This window comes from Pristiophorus japonicus, chromosome 12 (assembly GCF_044704955.1).
Source record: "Pristiophorus japonicus isolate sPriJap1 chromosome 12, sPriJap1.hap1, whole genome shotgun sequence".
Lineage (NCBI taxonomy): Eukaryota > Metazoa > Chordata > Chondrichthyes > Pristiophoridae > Pristiophorus > Pristiophorus japonicus.
In genome coordinates this window covers 135,011,927-135,027,151 of record NC_091988.1, presented here as the reverse complement: position 1 = coordinate 135,027,151, position 15,225 = coordinate 135,011,927, and positions in this window count along the sequence as shown.

The window sequence follows — 15,225 nt, the reverse complement described above, 5'->3', positions numbered from 1 at the left end:
GATGGAAAATCAAACCCACCCTCACATTTCCATTAGAGAGACCATAAAATCACATTCCTGTTATAAGGTCTGTAAAAGCTAATCCGCTCGTTGGATACCCTATTCATACAGGGTACCAAACCCATCCCTCACATACCCATTACAAGGACCATAAAATCCACAAAACTGAAATGTTTAAGATCTTATGGGGGAGAAATTCAGCTGCGCCTCATTAGGGGCGGTAACCCAGGCGGAACAGTCATTTTAGCGCCTTGAAAAAGTTTGCACCTCCCGCCCAGAAATTCGGCAGAATCGGTCGAAGAGCTGACAGGGACGATAAATCAGCCATTGCACACCAGAGCTGGGGAGGCGGGGGCGATAACGAAAGTTTGGTCGGTAAATTTGACGGACCCATTGCGCAAGCGCGGCACTCTGATTCAGATCCCAGGAAAAGCCGAGACTTAAAGGTGCGGCATAGTAATGCACCCATTAAAATTTTCAAAATCACTTGTTTTCAAGCTGTACTTTTATGTCTGTCTACGCTAAACGTTACACTGACTGTGACCTCCGAGGGAAGCGCTTCCTCCACCCTTTAAGTAGCCACCAGTTAACGACTCTGCAAACCCGAACCCACTGTTTCTCCAGACGTTGTTATTGGTGGGCGCTCAATGAGGCGACCGCACTGAATTTACTGACCGGAGTGCAAGCGTGGGCATTACATCAAGACTGGCATCAGGATCGCACTGATCGTCAGCAGCCAGGCACTAACAGTTTGCAGCCCCGGTGAGCCTCGAATGAATTTTCCGTCAGGGCGTTAAAAGCTGTGCGCCCGGTTGCTAAGCTCTAACAATCCCATTAACCCCCCCCCCTCTGGCCGCTAACTGAGGCGTTAGACAACCGGAAATCCAGCCCTTTGTGTTTTAATTATAAGCTCTCCCCACATTACAGATTGACAAAGACTATAAACAAGTTAACAGACTGATTAATATTCTATTGATTTCTGTATCATGTTAGTTCTTCAGAAAACTGATCAAAACTGTCCAATATCTGGAAGTCTGTTTCCCGCCATCCTCCATCATATCTGAATGAGAACAGATACCATCTGACCACATGCATAGCTAAGCACAATGGAACTTTGAATGCTACTAGATCAGACCCACACCTTGTACTCATTTACAGCACGGGCCAGCCCACACGGCGATATATGTGCGCACTAGGTCCGTGCAGCAGAGCAGGTCTCCAGTCGACCTGCTTAACCCTTACCACTGAACCAAGACCTAGCTCTGTCAAGCCCGTGTGGTGGCTGGTGTGCAACGGCCACCACGTGTTAAAAAAATCCACGCACAGGCATCTTCCACCCTCCCGAGTTCAGGACTGGAACATCGGGTCCTTTATTGAAACATCTGCAAACTCATCCTTTTGATGTGGAAGCAAGTCATTCTTGTTCGAAGGACTGTCTCTAATGATGACATTTACATCACTACATTTGTTCCAGAGTAAACTGGTTTGTGCAAGAAATGTTGCAATTTAGAAAGAAAATGCATTATTTTCTGGCCACCGCAGTATCAGCCAACTGCACACACAGCATTGCTTCAATCTCACTTGCTCCAGGATTTTATGCTTCAGGATGGCTGGTCAGAGGCAGCCTGGAAGCAGCCATTCGCTGTACAATTCCTCTTTGACGTCATGAATGAAGAGAGTTGCCTAAAGCCCAATGGCCATGTCCAGGCCATGCATTTATGCAAGACTTTCCACAGTGGATTAAAAGATTGTATATGGTGTGGGGACGAGGGAGCAGGCTAGATAATCCAGAAGCTCTTTCCTCATTCTATTATTTCATTATTTGTTATATTCAAAATTCCGCCTTCTGAAACCCCAAGCTTCATTTAAATTTCTTTTATAAGGACATTTCCCTGAGGGCAAGATTCATTCAGAACTAGTGTATGGAATAGACTTTCCCTGTTTTCATTATAAATACATTACATAAAGCCAAACCAAGTCTCAAACACATTTAGATGATGGAAACAAACCAGCCATGCTTCAATGAGCTGATAACCACTCTGTCAAATATTTCATTCGGACCAGCAAAGTCAAGGCCGTTGATGCATTCGAAATATAGTTGTGTGACTTGGATCCTAGTTTTTTTCAGTTTCAATTCTTTCCTTTGTCTCTCGCTCTCCTTCCCTCGCCTCCTCGAAAGACTTGTGAAATGCCTCAGCTGAAATTAATAGAGCCAGTTACCTTTTATATTGTCTCACTTGCAAAAGGAAAATCATTTTTCATCATTACATGTTTACATATATGCTTGCATAACTGCATTTTTTTTTATAGTAAAAAGTGTGTGGCATTCAAAATGATAGACAAAATACATTTCTTTAATAACTGGCTCATATTTAAAACCTTGTTGCCTTTTGGGGTTTTTTAAAATATTTTTACTCTAGCTGGGGAAATCAGAGTTATCGCTTGCCTCAAGCTACATTCTTTCAGAAGCTAGTACAGTGTCGTTTATTCCTGCACTCATATCTTAAACCACACTGGCTAAATCTTTCAGTGTTTGATAATATGGATAAATAAGCAGTGAAGCTTGATTGGCAATTGTTATTCAGAAAGCAAAGAATAGAAAGAAGAAAAGAAAGAAAAGATTTGCATTTATATAGTGACTTGCACGACCACAACCAATGAAGTAACTGCTGTAATATAAGAAACACGGCAGCCAATTTGCAAACAGCAAGCTCCAGAATTCTGTTTTCCACGTTGGTTGAGGGATAAATATCAGAACTTCCCCGCACTTTCTCGAATAGTACCATGGTATATTTTACATCCACCTGAGAGGGCAGACGCGACCTTGGTTTAACACCTTATCTGAATACAGCATATCCAACAATGTGGCACTCCCTCAGTATTGCCCTGAAGTGTCAGCCTAGATTATTCATTAAAAAAACACAAAAACAGAAAGACTTGCATTTATATAGCACCTTTGCTGACCTCAGAACATCCCAAAGTGCTTTACAGCACAGAAGTACTTTTGAAGTGTAGTCGCTGTAGTAATGTAAGAAACGCAGCAGCCAATTTGTACACAGTAAGCCCCACAAACAGCAATGTGATAATGACCAGATAATCTGTTTTAGTGATGTTGATTGAGGGATAAAGATTGGCCAGGACACTGGGGATAACTCCCCTGCTCTTCTTCAAAATAGTGCCGTGGGATCTTTCATGTCCATCTGATAGAGCAGACAGAGCCTCGGTTTAATGTCTCATCCAAAAGACAACACCTCCGACAGTGCAGCACTTTCTCAGCACTGTGCTGGAGTATCAGCCTAGATTTTTGTGCTCAAGTCTCTGGAGGTGATGTTTACCCACAACCTTCTGACTCAGGTGAGAATGTACCCCACTGAGCCATGACTGTACTGGACTATGTCAGGCCAGTATAAGACTTCACTTCAGTCTTCGACATGTCACAGTAGACCTTGCTTAAAGTTTAAAATATGAAGCATGTTTCATTATATAAATAAACAATTGAATAGCCTTGGAATAACAGCTTTATATTTACAGTAGAAAGTTTTATCCAACTCAAGTAGGTAAAATATATTTTTTTAATTACTCATCGAAGAACTGGTCTAATATTTTAGAAGTGATTTAAATATTTTAGAAGTGATTTAAATACATACTGTCTTTCTATTTTACCTTTCAGGAATATAAGCCTGCATTTTGAGCTCTTCAAACTGCCTCTGTTCATGAAATTCTTCAACTAACTGCTTTTCTCATAAGAATCGTCCAACTATTTTCATTATAGTAGGTTCAAGTCCCACTCCAGGGACATGAGCACAATTATCACATTGCTGAGGGAGCACTGCACAATCGGAGGTGCCGTCTTTCGGATGAGACGTTAAACTGAGGTCCTGTCTGCTCTCTCAGGTGCATGTAAAAGATCCCATGGCACTGTTTCGAAGAAGAGCAGGGGAGTTATCGCCGGTGTCCTGGCCAATATTTATCCCTCAATCAACATAACAAAAACAGATTATCTGCTCATTATCACGTTGCTGCTTGTGGGAGCTTGCTGTGCACAAATTGGCATCCACATTTGCCACATTACAATAGTGACTACACTCCAAAAGTACTTAATTGTCTGTAAAGCGCTTTGAGGCATCCAGTGGTCATGGCAGGTGCTATATAAATGTAAGTCTTTCTTACATAGAAACTTAGAAACATAGAAAATAGGTGCAGGAGTAGTCAATTTGGCTCTTTGAGCCTGCACCACCATTCAATAAGATCATGGCTGATCATTCCCTCAGTACCCCTTTCCTGCTTTCTCTCCATACCCCTTGATCACCTTAGCCGTATGGGTCATATCTAACTCCCTCTTGAATATATCCAATGAACTGGCATCAACAATTCTCTGCGGCAGGGAATCCCACAGATTAACAACTCTCTGAGTGAAGAAGTTTCTCCTCATCTCAGTCCTAAATGGCCTACCCCTTATCCTAAGACTGTGTCCCCTGGTTTTGGACTTCCCCAACATCGGGAACATTCGACCCGCATCTAAACTGTTCCGTCCCTTCAGAATCTTATATGTTTCTATGAGATCCCCTCTCATCCTTCTAAACTCCAAAGGCCCAGTTGATCCAGTCTCTTCTCATATGTCAGTCCAGCCATCCCGGGAATCAGTCTGGTGAACCTTCGCTGCACGTCCTTCCTCAGATTAGGACTGAACACAATATTCCAGGTGAGGCCTCACTAAGGCCCTGTACAACTGCAGTAAGACCTCCCTGCTCCTGTACTCAAATCCCCTAGCTATGAAGGCCAACATACCATTTGCCTTCTTTACCGCCTGCTGCATCTATATGCCAACTTTCAATGACTGATCAACCATGACATCCAGGTTTCGTTGCACCTCCCCTTTTCCTAATCTGCTGCCATTCAGATAATATTCTGTCTTCGTGTTTTTTCCCCCTAACTGGATAACCTCACATTTATCCACATTATACTGCATCTGCCATGCATTTGCCCACTCACCTAACCTGTCCAAGTCACTCTGCAGCCTCTTAGCGTCCCTCTCACAGCTCACACCGCCACCCAGCTTAGTGTCATCTGCAAACTTGGAGATATTACACTCAATTCCTTCATCTAAATCATTGATGTATATTGTAAAGAGCTGGGGTCCCAGCACTGAGCCCTGCGGCACTCCACTAGTCACTGCCTGCCATTCTGAAAAGGACCTGTTTATCCCGACTCTCTGCTTCCTGTCTGCCAACCAGTTCTCTTTCCACGTCAGTATATTACCCCCAATACCATGTGCTTTGATTTTGCACACCAATCTCTTGTGTGGAACCTTGTCAAGGGTGTCACATACTTTGCATCTTCTTCCACAGTGTAAACTTCTGACAGATCTCTCTCATACCACACTCGCTGATACAAAGCTCAAGGTGGCAGTCAGTAAACTTCAATCATAAAAAATAATAACTAAACCGCTGGAAGAAAATGCAATCAACCTGTGCACAAATTAAAGAGTGCTTATCATTGACACCTCCACATTGACCTGTTTACCAACTATTGTTCCATTGCTTGCAGACAAGACAACAGATCACTTTAATTTCCAGTTTCAAGTGAACAGTGATTAATGTGTATGTCCCACTAGGGCCATATTGAACAGGAGTTTTCCAAATCTGCCTTCTCATTTCCCATTTGTTTGATCGATGAGCAATTATTTAATGCACAGAATGGTTCACAATGGAGGGTGCAAGTACTTCACCTCTAGTTGCTGGAAAGCAGAGGGAAAGACAGAGAGAGAAGGGAAAGAGAAAGAGCTGGGAGCATGGAGGGTAACAGAGAGAGGTGGAATTGTGGAGGGAAAGAGACAGAGGGCAAAGTTGAGGGAGAGAAAGCAGGGGAAGTGGAGGCAAAGTGAGAGGGGAAATTGGAGAGAGCGGAAATAGAGAGAGAAGGGGGAAAGTAGAGGGGAAGACAGAGAGGGAGAAATGTGGAGGGAGAGAGAGAGGGGAAAGTGGAGGGAAAGAGAGAGGGGGAAATGTGGAGGGAGAGAGAGGGGGGAAAGTGGAGGGAAAAAGAGTGGAAAGTGGAGGGAAAGACAAAGAGAGGGGGAAATGTAGAGGGAGAGAGAGGGGAAAGTGGAGGGAAAGAGAGAGGAGGAAATGTGGAGGGAGAGAGAGAGGGGAAAGTGGAGGGAAAGAGAGAGGGGGAAATGTGGAGGGAGAGAGAGGGGGGAAAGTGGAGGGAAAAAGAGGGGAAAGTGGAGGGAAAGACAAAGAGAGGGGGAAATGTAGAGGGAGAGAGAGGGGAAAGTGGAGGGAAAGAGAGAGGAGGAAATGTGGAGGGAGAGAGAGGGGGAAGTGGAGGGAGAGACAGAGAGAAGGAGAAATGTAGAGGGAGAAGAGAGGGGAAACTGCAGGGAGAGAGAGGGGAAAGTGGAGGGAAAGACAGAGAGAGGGGGAAAGTAAAGCGAAAGAGAAAGAGGTGGAATTGTGGAGGGAAATCGACAAAGGGAAAAGTGAAGGGAGGGAAAGAGAGGAGAAATTGGAGAGAGAGTGGAAATAAAGTGATATGTCCTTACTATACAGTATAAATGCACACGAGGCCCATGCTTAAGAGGTCAGTCTGTGACCTGTCCTTTATTCCTTAGCACTCAAGCCATGGAAGTGGGTGGAGCTTCCCCTTTTATATCTGAAGGTCCAGGTTAGGAGTGTTTCCCACGAGTTCACCACTTAGTGGTCATTGTTCTCATAGTGTACAACTTAGGTCAGTTTATATATGGGTTACAATGCTGGTTGAATACATGACATCACCTCCCCCCCCCCCAAAGTCTTATTGGGATCACAGGTTGAATCTCTCTGGTGGTTTACGCTCTCTTGTAGAGCGCCTGAGTTGGGGCTCCGGTTGTTGGGCGCTGGCCTGAGTGTCTGCTGTTTGCAGTGCCTCAGGGCTGTCCGGACTGCCCACAGTGACTGGGCTCTCCTCCCTTTGGTTCCTGTGTTCAGTCACCTGCGGAGGAGTGAACTCTATATCATCTTCTTCCTCTGCTTCTTCTATGAGGTTGCTGAACCTCCTTTTTGTTTGATCCACATGTTTGCGGCAGATTTGTTCATTAGTAAGCTTAACTACCAGAATCCTATTACCCTCTTTGGCAATCACAGTGCCTGCGAGCCATTTGGGCCCTGCAGCGTAGTTGAGGACAAAAACAGGGTCATTTACATCAATACATCGCGCCCTTGCATTCCTGTCATGGTAGTCATATTGTGACTGGCGCCTGCTCTCGACAATTTCTTTCATGGTGGGGTGTATAAGGGTAACCGGGTTTTGAGCATCCTTTTCATTAGCACTGTGGGTGGAACCTCTGTGAGTGAGTGTGGTCGGGATCTGTAGGCCAACAGGAGGCGTGATAAGTGGCTTTGTAAGAAACCCCCTTGGATTCTGAGCATCCCCTGTTTGATTATCTGCACTGCTTGGTCTGCCTGGTCGTTTGAGGCCGGCTTGAACGGTACCATTCTGACATGGTTAATTCCATTGCCTGCCATGAAGTCCTGGAATTCAATGCTTGTATAGCATGAGCCATTATCGCTGACCAAGATGTCCGGTAGACCGTGGGCAGCGAACATTGCCCGTAGACTTTCTACCGTGGCAGAGGATGTGCTTGAATTTAAAATATCACACTCGATCCATTTGGAGTAGGCGTCTAACACAACCAAAAACATTTTTCCCATGAAAGGACCTGCGTAGTCCACATGGATGCGTGACAAGACTTGGCGGGCCATGGCCAGGGGCTAAGGGGGGCTTTGCTGGGCACATTGCCCAGCTGGGCACACGTATTGCACCTGCGAACACAAAGTTCTAGATCTGCGTCTATCTCTGGCCACCAAACATGTGACCTGGCAATTGCCTTCATCATGACAATGCCCGGGTGCTAATCGTGGAGTTCTCTGATGAACACCTCTCTTCCCATTTGGGGCATGACTATGCGGTTTCCCCACAGTAGGCAATCGGCCTGAATCGAGAGTTCATCCCTGCGCCTGTGAAATGGTTTAAATTCCTCAGGGCATGCCCTGTAGGTGGCTGCCTAGTCCCCATTCAGGACACATTTCTTGACTAGAGATAATAACGGGTCGCTATTTGTCCAGACTTTAATCTGACGGGCTGTCACGGGTGAGCCTTCACTTCTGAAAGCTTAAACAGCCATGACCATCTCAGCAGCATGCTCGGTAGCCCCCTCAGCGGTGGCTAGTGGGAGCCTGCTGAGTGCATCGGCGCAGTTTTCGGTGCCCGGTCTGTGCCAAATTGTGTAGTCATAGGCGGCTAACGTGGGTGCCCACCTCCACGGGCCGATGCATTTGCATTTATGGCCTTGTCGGCCAAAAGGGACGTTCGGGGTTTGTGATCTGTCTCCAGCTCAAATTTCCTGCCAAACAGGTACTGGTGCATTTTCTTTACCGCATATACACATGCGAGCGCCTCCTTTTCTACCATCCCGTAGTCCCTTTCTGCCTAGGACAGACTTCTGGAGCCATAAGCTACCAGCTGTAACTGACCCTTGGCATTGACATGCTGCAACAACACACCCGTTGCCATAGGACGACGCATCGCACGTTAACACAAGTTTCTTATATGGATCATATAGCGTTAACAGATTGTTGGAACATAACAAATTGAGTGCTCTATTAAAAGCCCTTGCTTGGCTGTCCCCCCAGACCCATTCGCGACTTTTGCGTAGGAGCATGTGTAGCGGCTCTAGCAGCGTGCTCAATTTGGGAAAAAAGTTACCAAAATAGTGCAGGAGCCCCAGGAACGAACGCAGCTCCATCGTGTGACGGGGTCTGGGTGCTCTCTGGATCGCTTCCGTCTTGGATGCAGTAGGGTTGATCCCGTCTGCTGCTAGCCTCCTCCCCAGGAATTCTACCACTGGAGCTAGGAAGGCGCACTCACCTTTTTCAGTCGCAGCCCTACCCAGTCTGCGTAGCACCTCCTCCAGGTTTTGGAGGCGTTCTTCAGTATCGTAACCCGTGATGAGGATTTCGTCCTGAAAAACCACTGTCCCTGGAATCGACTTGAGGAGGCTTTCCATATTTTGTTGGAAGATCGCGGCGGCCGAGCGAATCCCGAACGGACATCTGTTGTACTCAAACAACCCCTGTGTGTCGTGATGGTGGTCAGCTTCTCCGCTCTCGGTAGCGGGTACTGGTCTTGGAGTGACACCCGATTGATGGTGGCGTTGGAAGCACCACATATCCTGACCGACCCATCCGCCTTGAGCACCGGCACAATCGGGCTCGCCCAGTCACTGAATTCGACTCAGCAGGCGGTCCAATTCGCCTTCGATCTTTTCCCGCATCACGTACGGCACCGCTCTGGCCTTGTGGTGTACTGGCCTGGCGTCTGGGTTTATGTAATCACTACCTTGGCCCCCATGAAAGTGCCAATGACGGGTTGAAATAATGAGTCAAATTTGCCCAGGATCTGTGAGCATGATGCTCGCTCCACAGAGGAAATTGCATTGACATCATCCCATTTCCAGTTCATGACAGCAAGCCAACTCCTCCCCAATAGTGCAGGACCGTTCCCCGGGACAACCCAGAGTGGCAACCTGTTCTCCGAATCTTTGTGGGTCACGACTACCGTGGCGCTGCCTAACACCGGAATTATCTCCTTTATGTCTGTCCGTGGCTGTGCGTCAATCGGCGATAATTTTGGCCTCCTGCCCTTGGACGCCCACAACTTTTCGAACTGTTTGATACCCATCAGGGACTGGCTGGCCCCTATGTCTAGCTCCATTGATACTGGGATGCCATTGAGGAGCACTTTCATCATTATCGGTGGCGTCCTGATGTATGAACTGTCTATTTGCTCCACATGAACTCGCTGAACTTCAGCTTCCAGCGATTTCCCCCAGCGTTCATTTCTGCAAGTATTTTGCTCATCTCTGCAAACTCCGGCTGAATGTGTGCCTCCACGCCTCCAACATGAGCTGCCAACAAAAGGTCCCTTGCCAGTCGATCGTCCCTGACTGCCCCTGTGATTGTCCTTGAGTGCGCCATTTACAGGTGTTGATGGGCCCATTACTGGCCTCATTGTCCCTTGCAATGGCGTGAATCGCCGTTCAGCTTGCCATTGTTTCTGTTGAACTCTCCCTCTGGGTTCGACTACATGGTGGGGCATGCCTGATTGCCCTTGTCTGCCTGGGGAACTGTGTGCTGCTTTAACAATGTTGAATCTCTGTCCCAAACATTCCTTAACACAGTACCTCTCATCTGTTCTGCTAGTGGCCATGCTCGCGTGGTTTAAATCTCAGTTTCTCGTTGCCGTTGATATGTCTTGACTATACAGTATAAATGCACACAAGGCTCATGCTTAAGAGGTCAGTCTGTGACCTGTCCTTTATTCCTTCGCACTCAAGTCATGGAAGTGGGTGGAGCTTCCCCTTTTATATCTGAAGGTCCAGGTTAGGAGTGTCTCCCACAAGTTCACCACCTAGTGGTCAGTGTTCTCACAGTGTACAACTTAGGACAGTTTATACATGGGTTAAAATGCTGGTTGAATACATGACATAAAGATTGAGAGAGGGGAATGTGCAGGGAAAGGGAGAGGGGAAAGAGGAGGGAGAGAAAGCGGGGGAAGTGGAGGGAAGGAGAGAAAGGAGAAATTGGAGAGAAAGGTCCACTCCAGGTCCGACTTTCATTTCCTTTTCGTAGGTTCCGCTTACTAAGGACACTAATGACACCTATTGGTGAAAGGTTGTAACTACACCAGTCTCCACTTGCATTCCAATGCCAGTTTGTCTCGTAGGGACACCTTGTGTTATTTCTATAGTGTCCATTCCGAATGTTGACTATCCATTGAATGTTTGCACGAATAGCTCAGCGTTGCCTGAAACGATGCTCTTCGCCAACCAGTGTGAGAATGAGCCGAGAGGATCACATTCACTGGCTGAGCAGCTTTCACAGACAGGAAACTCGCATTATCTCAGCATTCTTACACTACATTCTATAAAACAAGAATAATTTTCTTCCACTGAAAGCAACATTTCTGGGAAGGTCTTTAAAATATTTTCCCCCAGTGCAACTCAACCATCAAACCAAACATCGGCCATTACAGAGGTCAGATGAGACTGGAGGAAACAAGAAATAGGAGCAGGAGTAGGCCATTCGGCCCCTCGAGCCTACTCCGCCATTTATTAAGATCATGGCTGATCCGATCATGGACTCAGCTCCACTTCCCCACCCGCTCCCCGTAACCCTTCACTCAGTGCCACACCTATTGGCCCATTCAAAATATGCCCATTATAGAGATTCTTAAGTGAAACAATATTAAGTACTATTTTACTAAATCTACAGCTTGGATTGAAGACCCTGAGTTCAGAGAGTCATCATTATCATAGGCAGTCCCTCGGAATCGAGGAAAACTTGCTTCCACTCTTAAAATGAGTCCTTAGGTGACTGAACAGTCCAATACGAGAACCACAGTCCCCGTCACAGGTGGGACAGTCATTGAGAGAAAGGTAGAGTTTGCCGCATGCTCTTTCCTCTGCCTGCGCTTGATTTCTGCATGTTCTCGGCAATGAGACTCAAGGTGCTCAGCGCCCTCCCGGATGCACTTCCTCCACTTAAGGCAGTCTTTGGCCAGAGACTCCCAGGTGTCAGTGGGGATGTTGCACTTTATCAGGAAGGCTTTGAGGATGTTCTTGTAATGTTTCCTCTGCCCACCTTTGGCTCGTTTGCCGTGAAGGAGCTCCGAGTAGAGTGCTTGTTTTGGGAGTCTCGTGTCTGGCATGCGAACAATGTTTGCGAGCATGAGTGTGCACAGTTCACTCAAAACATTAAGGAGTGGCTGATGAACAAAGTAGAAGTCTCACACTGATGCTAGTTGGAATGTTCTTCTGAGTTTGTGGTTCAGGTACATTATTGAGGCCAAGCAAAGAGAGCTTTATCCCGGCAGCCAATCCCGAATGCTTGGCACCGACACTGAGTACGAATTCTTTTCAAGTTTTAAGTTACTTTTAAGTTAACCGTGGCTCTGTAGTTTTACTCCATTGGCTGCAAAGTGCATTGGGACATGCTGCGTTTGTGAAAGGTGCTATATAAATGAAAGCCTTTCTTTTTTGTTTGATTGCCGGATTACCACCCCGCTGCACCCAGAGGAATCACTGCAGAAGGTCACATTCATATTCCCACATACTGAGGGGGTTCACAACATGAATGAGACGGCCTGCTATTTCTTAACATGTACGTGGGTTGTTGCAGAAACAGCAAGATGTGAAGGCCCGAGATGGAGACAAACTCCTCTCTGACGCACCTCACGGGCCTTTGGAAAGCAATGGCAATTACCCGCAGCACCGAGAAGAGGATTTCCTCTTCAAAACAATCTGGACTTCCTGCCTCACGCTGTCAGGCAGTGCCGACACTTAGTCATTTGCTTTTGGCGGGTTACAACCGTGGGATCTGCCTTGAATCAGTCGCATTATTACACAACAGATAATCGAGCACCTCAATCCAACAATTGATCCCAGGTACCTCTTTACTCTGCACTGTGCCCAGAACTCTCGCCAATTAGAGGGAATTATTTTTTCATCTTTCCGGCGCGAAGCATCCCTCCAATTCTGCACATAAGGCATCCTGATCCCGGGGACTTAAGTCAGCTTGACTGGAATTTGCATTTTTGCAGAAAAAAACAAGTTGTGCTTGTTATAAATAATGGTGCTGGTCATGGCCTGCCTACTGAAAAAAAACATAGCAAATCAAACTTGGCTTTCCACCAGAGCATCACTCATTCGTTTTGTAAAGCAGTTACCTGCCACAAATGAATTGAATATAAACACAATTTTACCGAGAAATCACTAGGATTGATATCTTCCAACAGCACAATCAATTCCCTCAGCCATTTTTAAAAATTAATTTTAAGTAGTAGAGGTGACAACAGGGCTAACCAAAACAGAATGGGTTCTGCAGTAGGAGAGGCAGGGTGAGGTACGGAGAGACACAGTGGGCCCGATTTTAACCCCTGCCGGAAACCGGGTAGTGCGGAGGGGGGCGCAGTTAAAATAAGGGCAGTCACTTATCCCCTGACCTCATTGCCTTGCTGCCATGTCCCAGTTGTGTCCTTCTGAGCAGGAGGATCCTTTTTAAACATGTAGATCAGTTCCGATTACGCCATAGGGATATGATGTGCTTATTTAGTCCGAGGCTTGAGCAAGGGAGCAGTGCTGCCTACCCCGTCAGGCCAAAGCTGCAAGGAGGTCGATCGTGGCCCAGGGATATAAGTAAATAAATATAATGGTTGGTTCCCTTGTGGGCCAGGAGGAGCAGCAGTGTTCCTCCAGACCTGACGGGGCAGCCTTGGGCCTTCTTCTCCCCGGGGCTCCCCGATCATATCCAAAGCCCCCCGCCCCAGCACTTACCTTGGTCCCACAGGCCTCCTGCTGTCGAATTCCCGCTCCCGCCCACCTGACGGGAAAGGTGCCACTGCTCCCTTCGTTACCCCGACCAAGCCTCGGATTAAATAAGCAGATCATATCCCCGTGAAGTAATCAGAAAATTATCTGCAAGTGGGGCTAGTGGTAGACCTGGGCGGGTTCAGGCGGGACAACAGTAACATTGATGGTGATGAGGCGAGACCATTCGGATTGACCAGGCCGCCACGTTCGCGCCGGGTTCGCCAGCCGCTTGAGGTACCCGCGTGCACTGAGTGAATGAGTGAATCAGTAACAATCAGTTCAAATCCAGCCCGGCATGGGGGCAGAATTATCCCCGCTCCCTGTTGACCGCAAGACAGAACCTTGGTTCGCCCTCAGCCCAATTCCGAGTGAACGCAGCCCATTGCCCAAACCTGCCACTGAGCAGCACTCATACATTGGGTTGGCAGCTCTGCTTGGATGTACCCTGGGAGAATTCATTGGGTGACCGCCCGCCTCCAGGCCCCAGCCATTGGTCACCTGCCATGTCAATCCTCACAGACTCCGCCTTCTCACTCTTATTACAAAACAAACAGACTCTTCGTTACCTGATTGGATGATTCTTGACTATCAGTCAAACAGCCTTTTTTTCATCTTCAATATTTTTATAACTAATAAATAAAAGTGCACTTAAACTTTTTTTTTTAATTTTAACGACCCGATAATTTTTCTCCGAGTTTGCTCATGGCAGTGTCCTGGAGGTTAACCTTCAATTCCTGGAGAGTCCAGGGCAATCCTGGAGGGTTGGCAACCCACTCCTCCGGTATAAGTGTGGCCAGGATGGGACTGGTGCAGTATGATGAGGTTCGGACTGAGCAGAGTAGTAGCATTTTACAGCGTTCCATAAACCAGCGTCAATATCCCTGCAAAGGAAAAACCCTGCGGAGGCTAGAAATCTGAAATAATAACACAAAATGCTGGAAATACTCAGCGGGTCAGGCAGCATCTGTGGAGAGAAAAACAGAGTTAATGGACCTTTTGTACCTTGATTAGCATAATAGTCTACCTGCCTGGCATCTTCATTCCAAAACAGCAGTTATGCTGATATTAGGTGACAGGTCAATAAAATGGATGCTTCTTTTTTCCAAAAGGCAAATCCTCAATGAGGAGAAACAGTCAGGGTGCTGGCATTAAATCATTAAACTTGATGAAATTCTAATGCTGCACATTAGTCCATTGTCAGCTGTGGCTCGACAGCTGTGCAGAGAGGCGGAATGGATTTGTATGATACAATGGAATGATCGCGATGTTGTGAATGTTCTTAATGTATAATAAACACTCGCCTCTGAGTCTGAAGGTTGTGGGTTCAAGTCCCATTCCAAGGCCTTGAGCAGATAAATCGAGGCCAACACTCCCAGTGCAGTGCTGAGGGAGCGCTGCACTGTCAGAGGTGCCGTCTTTCAGATGAGATGTTAAACCAAGGTCCCGTCTACGCTCTCAGGTGGACGTAAAAGGCACTGTTTCAAAGAAGAGCAGGGGGAGTTATCCCCAGTGTCCTGGCCAATATTTATCCCTCAATCAACATAACAAAAACAGATTATCTGGTCAATATGCTGTTTGTGGGAGCTTGCTGTGCGCAAATTAGCTGCCACATTTCCCACGTTACAACAATGACTACACTCTAAAAGTACTTCATTGGCTGTTAAGCGCTTTGAGACGTCTGGTGGTCATGAAAGACGCTATATAAATGCAAGTCTTTCTTTTTTTTATTGAAGGAATCATCTCAGTCGCTTGTGTAAGAATAAGGGCTTTTGAGGGATCGGGCATTGCAAGAGTTAAATGACCCCAAGCCTTTT